Source organism: Mauremys reevesii, linkage group 12 (genome assembly GCF_016161935.1).
Source record: "Mauremys reevesii isolate NIE-2019 linkage group 12, ASM1616193v1, whole genome shotgun sequence".
Classification (NCBI taxonomy): domain Eukaryota; kingdom Metazoa; phylum Chordata; order Testudines; family Geoemydidae; genus Mauremys; species Mauremys reevesii.
This window is the reverse complement of record NC_052634.1, coordinates 21,726,650-21,733,657: the sequence shown is the minus strand read 5'-3', so window position 1 is coordinate 21,733,657 and position 7,008 is coordinate 21,726,650. Positions and strand designations below refer to the sequence as shown.

Here is a 7,008-nt window from a genome sequence, read left to right as displayed (position 1 = left end):
AATCTACGCTCATCAGCAACCCCCCACCCCAGAGTACGCTGGGCAGTGCTGTGCCTCAGTTTCTCACCTTGCGGTGTGACAGTCCAATCCAATGTTCCTTTAAGAGACCCCTCCGCTCTCCTTCCCCCAACCCCCACTCCTCTTGGGCAGCAAAGCCCCAGGGGTGGGGGAGGGAGGGGAAGGCATCAAAAGACACCTCAGCTTCTGCTTCCGACACTCCCTCAACTGGCTCTCGGTTTGCCCTGTTCACTCTGCGTCGCTGCCACTCCACGGCATTGTCCTTCACCCTGCTGCTGAGAGCTCCTGTGTCGCCACTTCCCCTGCTGCCACCTGCCTGTCTCCTGCAGCCTCTGCGCGGCCACCTAGTGGGGGAACCTCACTACAAGTGCAGCCTGGGCAGCCTCTGTCATTGCAACACCATGGGCAGGGTGAGAACCGCCAGCTGGGGGAGACTAACGCCCTGCTCCGCCCCTTCCACCTGAGGCCCCGCCCCTTCTGCAAACACCCCTGTGCCCAGCGTACACCAGCCCTTAGATCCCTCTTGGTATTTCAATGCAGGCACTGACCTGTGAGAGGAAAACATCAGCTCACAAACACAGGGACTGAATTCCCCACATTTAATCTCGCTGCACTTTCCAGAAAGTCACAAAATTCATTTAGTTCTTGCTAGGACAGAGAAAAAAATAAGTGACACTAAGTTTTTGGCTTAGTTAAATAAAATTAAGTATTTAATTAACATAGTAATAATATGTCCTGATTCCGCTAAATAACACCATAACATGAAATAAGAAGAGACAAATCTTGTCAGTGACGACTAATTTCACAAATGATCTTCCCATTATTAATTTCCACACCACCCCTGTTGGAGGTCTGGGCACCTCCAGTGTCACTGCTCTGCATTCACCTTACCCTAGAATTGTTCTCGGACATTCCCAAATATGGAAAATTGTGCAGTTCACAATGTGAACAGTGACCCCGGCTCCTTCCTGCACCTGCTCTACATTGCTCCACAGCAGCTTCTCCCCCTGCAGAGTCACCCCAGCACTGCAGTGCAGCCGCCCAGGGCTTTGCAAAAATTAATAATACAGAGTTTGGAGGAAAGTAAACATTTGTGAGTTGTGGAAATAGCAAAAGGCAACAGTTGTGGTGTTACAAGAAGGCAGTTTTTGGTTTAATAATAAAACCCAGTTATATAAATGTAACTGTATGTGCAGCTCTGTGCACTCACGTTGCATGGAAGCTTAGTAATTAAATTATACAAGAGGGTCAGGTAAAGTTTTGTCCTGAGAAGCCTTCACAGCCATTCTGAGGGGAAATGGGCCCTTTGTCCACAGAAATGGTCTATAGGGGACGGCTGCAGGCAGCAGGCGGAGAGATAATCTCATCAAAATGATTTGACTCCTGGGTAATGTTAGCAAAATCACTAAAGGAATGTCCGGGGTTTCTATTGGCACTTAACGTGCCTGCCCCTGGCTGTCTCTGGTTGTACAAGATGGACGTGTAATCGGGGTACAGTTGTGTAAAAAAAAATTATTGCAGTGCAAGGGATGTTAGACAAAACAAAATGTTGTGTGTAATTGTGTCAGGTTTTAAAAACCTAAACTGAGACTTATGGTTTGTAACATAATGTTATGAAGGTTAAACTATGGAAGGAATGTGCATTTTCCCAGGACGTGTGCAGTGTATATTGGAGAAGGGGTAAAAGAAATGCAAACAAAACATGGTACTTAATTCAAACCCTATTAGGGCTCCAAAGGGAGCCACAATAGGCTGTGGTTTCTTTTTCAGATCTGTGTGTTTTGAAGCAGAAGATGGAAGTGGAAAGTAATCAGAACTCCGGTGGAAGTTGTTTGTGTCCCTTTTAAGACAGTCTCTGAGCTGCTGATGGCTTTGGATCCAAAAGCCAAGCCCGAAAGCCGGGGTGAATGCAAATGACCTAGCTGATGGGGGAAGGAGAGAACTGCCCATCAGTGGCAGCACAAAGGAGCTGCAAATAATAAATACATCTGGTCAGCAAACAAGCTACTGGAAGACTCAGATTGTGGCCCTCCAGGAAAGGGAGGTGAAAAAACAAGTCAAGCCTGAAAATAAGGGGGACAGGTTAACCCTAAGGAGTGTGTGTGTGTATATACAGTGCTAAAGCTAAATCTAAAGCTGTCTCTCAGCTATTACCTGCGGATAAACTTAAAGCTTGGTGCAGCAGAGAAACTATTGCAAACTGGGTCTGTTGTACAAGAGGGGAAACTGAGGCACACCACCTCATGAATTTCATAAAGGACCCGCGAGTGGGGTAATTCACTATCTGACTATAGAACAAAATAAGGACAGCCTGGAGGGAATTCTTCTGTTTTTCCTGCAATTAGGAAGGAAATTTGTAAAAGGAAGTGGTATTATTGTTATTAATCTGTCCCCACTGGGGGGTGTGTGTGGAAATTGTTTCTTTTGTTTTTCAGACACTCTACAAGGAAGCTGGTGCCAGCAAAAGACTAACCCAGAATACCATGAATCTCTGTTTTGTGTTGTTTGTCTGTGGTGTTTGTCTTGTTGTCAGCATTGTTGTGTTTCAATGAACAGAAAACCTCATGACGTGGGTGGGGGTGGCTTCAAAAGGCTGACCTGGGGGAAGATGTGTGTGGACATTCAAAATGCTCGACTAGGAGGCCAGCACCTGTGTAATAGCTACCGTGGTATCTGGAAGTGAATCGGCTGCTAAGGTGGGCCCCACAAGCCGTATGGGAATAATGAGAAGGGGATTTGCTCGCTGGGAATCAATGGGGGTGTGTGTAAAATGGTGTAAAGCCAGAGAAGATGTTTGAATGTGCCCCTCCCTGATGGCCATGGAGGAGCACACCCAATGGCCCGTGGCAAGGGGTGGACAATTGGGTGTACTGTGTATGAGGTGTTTTGCTGGAAATGTACATATTACTGGGGGCACAATTACACCAGCCCCTAACCAAATTCCACACTACACACTGCTCTCTGGGCTTTGGGGCACAGATAGATCTGTGAATCTTACTGCTGTGAATAATCAAACCAGCACATACAGCCTGATTCCACACCACGTGGTTAAGTTGGTTTGGACAATAACCCATTTCTCTGTGGACATTCAATGGACTTATGATATGGACAAAAGCACGAAAACCTGCAGCGGCAGCGTATTGCAACTGGGCACGTTAAGAGCTTGACCCCGTCGAAGGAGGAGAGGAGGTGTTTCGGTGGTGGCCAGGATGTTGGACCATGCGGCTAGTGCTCAGGTCTCTCGGTGTTGCTGTGGATTGTTACAGCGGCTGGTGTATTGCTAAGTATACTTGTGATACGTTGCCTATGGAAATAACCTAGAAGTAATGGAGTAAGCCCCTCCCCCCTGTACAAGACAACCTGGACCCAACCTTCCCAGGCCCACTATAGTGGGAAGTCTGGAACGCTAATTGGAACAGGTGTGGCCCACCTGTACAAGAGAAGGTGCAGGGCACTGCACTACGCACAGGACAGTGGGACAAATGGAATATCAGCACCTTCCACCTTGAGGCCTGGCCCGATCAGGAAATGTGTCACCATATGTCCTATGTCTTGCTAAGGGGGAGAATGGGAACAGGGACACAGGCAAGGCTCTGTGGCGTCAGGGCTGGGATGGGGACACTGAGGAAGGAAACTGGAATCATTGCTTGCTGGAAGTTCAATCCAATAAACATCTCATTGTTTGCACCTTGGGTATTGCTGCTCTGTGGGTACACAAGAAGGACCCAGTAATGGGAGGGTGAAGGGATAAACCCTCTAACACTAACTAACATCTAACAGCCATTTGAACCTCTTCTTCTCACACAGCTGCTTTGTCTCCAGACAGATCCCTTCTCTTTCAGAACAGCCTTTCTCTTTCCCTCTGTTTCACTCATTGAGGTGTGCGAGTAAACACTCCCCTTCTCTCTAGTCTCAGACAAACGCTAGTATTAACTGTTTGCTACTGATGGGTTTAGAAAGCATTTGTCAAGATGCCATTTCTGGGGGATTTTTCCCAAGATCCAGTATTTTGTGTTCAAACATCTCCCAAGCTTCCTTTCTGAAAATAAGGCTAAGGTTTCCTTGCAACATAGAGACAGTTTTCCACCCCAGATGGGACTCAAACCCGCAATCTCTGGCTTAGAAAGCCATTGCCTTGTCCATTAGGCCACTGGGGCCCTGATGAAAGAATGGAAATTTCATCTCCTAAATGCATATTTCTCATATTAACTTGGAAGCCAAATACCCTCTTTCTGCACCTTACAGAAATGTCTGCATCCCCTGGCAGCGAGGCTACTGGGCAGGTCACTTACAGAGCTGAGCACCACCTTTCTGCCAGCCATCTTTAGAGAAGAAGGGTCTTTCCCTTGACAGCCACACAGCGCTGCCTAGCATCCCGAGAGCCTCCCTCGTGTTCTCCCACAGCAGCCGCCTGCCGGTGTGGGTGGGAAAAGGGGACCAGGAAGCAGTGCGGCCTCATTACGGGACAAGAGGCCCTCACCATGCCCAGGCCTGCCTCTTGCCTTCAGCCCAGGCAGCCAGAGGTGCCAGGGAGCTCTCTGGCAGGCCTCCGCCTCAGCCAGGAAATAAGGAAAAGGCGATGAATGAAGAAGTCAGGAAATAACAAGGAAATGAAGAGGTTTGTCGAATGGGTTTCTGCCCAATTTACCATCTTCTCAGCTACCGCTCAAAGTTAAAGACCTAAAGTCGACCTATCGGCATAAGTACAGATGGTTAGGTGGGAATTAAAAGGAGCTGCTGTCACAAGTGTTAGGTGCCTGCAAGCAGCATGCAGACTGTTTAAAAACACTGCAATTAGAGGCTCAGATGAAACGTTTGCCCTAAATCAGAAGCGACAATAGGAGGACCAGCAGAACGCCACTCTAGGTAAACGGCCAAGTACTGGAGGCTGTTAGAGGCAAAAAGTCATTCCTCAAAATTTGGAAATCAGATCCTAGTGAGGATAATAGGAAGGTGCACAAACTCTGGCCTGTTAAGTGTCAAAGTGTAACAAGTCAGGCCAAGAAAGAATCTGAGAAGCAACGTGCTAAAGATACAAAAGCTAAGCATAAATCCGGTCAATGCGAGTCCTGGTCTGTCCCCGCAGAAAGGTGAACCCCCTCTGTGGCTGGAGTGAGCTCCTCTAAGCCGACCTCACTACAGACCTGCGCCAGGTAGTGCTCATTGTGAAAATGTTTCCTCTGACGGTTGGGGAAACAGGACCAGCGGTGCTCAGGCCGGCTGACACAATTAACCCCCCCCCCCCAACAACAAACATCATGCAGTCCAGAGGAAGGGAGCCTTTGATCTTCCCTCTCATGCCTTAACTGGGGACCATACACACTAATATAGCAGTAACCAGTGCCACAGAGCACAAAGCCCACCAGCAATGCCCTCCCTGGTCAGAGCTCCACCACCTTCTGTACTTGCACCATGAATGTGACTCCAGCCCCATCATTCTTCCCTGGCCAGGAGGCCCTTCCTCCAATCACCCTCTGCCTATTGAGCTACCCTAGAGTTATTAATGGGAATTTCCTGAACACCCACCATGGCTAAGTCCAGCTGCTCCAAGGCACTGAACATCAAGCGCCTCCTCCTGTGCCCCCAAATCCCTTCCACCTTCCACACAGCCACTTTTACAGATGCCCCTTCCCTGGTACTGCCCTTGATCAGCTGCGCAGAGGAGTTTTCATCCCCTATTCCTGCCTGTCACTGCCCAGCAGCCCTCTGGCACCATTCCTGAGGGTCACCCTGCATTGCTCTCTTCCTGCCATGTTGGGAAAGACAGCTCTCATCCTTAAAGGTCAGGTGGGCCAACTAGGGGCAGAAGCCCATTCTATGTTTTCCTACAGCAGAGCCCAAGATCAGAGACTCACCTTCAGGGCCACCCAGAGGGGAGGCAAGTGGGGCAATTTGCCTCAGGCCCTGCAGGGGCCCCGTGAGAATACAGTATTGCCACTTTTTTTTAATGGAAGGGGCCCCCAATATTGCTTTACCCCAGGGAAACCCTGCTCATCTTGGGTGCAGGCACCACTGGGCTTCTAGAAAACAAGCTGCCCCTGCACAAAGAAGATGAAAGCACCTGCCAAAGCCTGGGATTGAACCAGGGACCTTTAGATCTTCAGTCTAACGCTCTCCCAACTGAACTACTTTGGCAGCTGTAGGCCAGTATTTTGGCCTGTTGCTTCTCTGCCTGGGATGTTTTGGCAGCAGTTGCACACAAAAAGGACGTCATTGTGAGCAGCCCATGAAGACAAGACTCGCTTTTGCCTGCCTTGCTCAGCTTGACTTGCTGCCTCACCCTGTTCCTGCCCTAGTGCCCGGGTTGACCTGGTGGTGGAAGGGGACTGGGGGCCAGTGGTGCGGGGAGGAAGTTGAGCTGGACCCTGAGCTAGACTAGACCCTGGCGGTGAGAGTCTGGCCACCACTTGCCGCCCCACCCTGTTGTCCTGGCTTCCCCCACTGGGCGTCATTTCGGGAGGGAAGTGGGGCTTCTGCCTCCCCTCCCCAATTTTCACACCGCAGGGGAGTGCGAACAGGAAAACGAACGGCTGCTCCACACCCCCACCGGAGGAACCCGGCGCCCTTAGCTGCTCCCCCTGCTCCCCCCCAGCTGTGCTACTGAGTGGAAGCGTCCTGTGCCCATAACACAGAGGTTGATTAATCAAAACCCTCTTCTGCCAGCACCGGGCCTCCTGCTTCTTACACTGGGCCTGCAAGCGAGGGGGCGGCTGGCACAGTGCCAAGAGTCTAACCTGTGTGGCAGGAGGCGGCTGACGCCCGCAGCCTGCTGGGAGCTCCCAGAAGTTATTAAGGGACAGAGACTCCTCAGTGCCCTTAGTAACAAGGGTTTGGGGTCACCGAGGCCAGTAAGAGGGTCACTATGTCGGCCCTATAACCCTGGGTGTCAGGTCACTGTGCAGCTTTGAACCAGAGCTCGGATCCCAACAACCAACCAACAGCCCACAGCCTCCTTCCGGGTCTGCCCCACCTGGTCACTCCTTACAGGCC

At 50.3% G+C, this 7,008-nt stretch overlaps 1 non-coding gene across 1 annotated transcript; it reads right to left on the bottom strand.

Moving 5' to 3' along the window:
* Positions 1-6,080: 6,080 nt before the first annotated feature.
* On the bottom strand, positions 6,081-6,153 carry TRNAF-GAA. Its single transcript has one exon. It is a non-coding gene; the product is annotated as a tRNA-Phe (tRNA).
* Between the last annotated feature and the right edge of the window lie 855 nt (positions 6,154-7,008).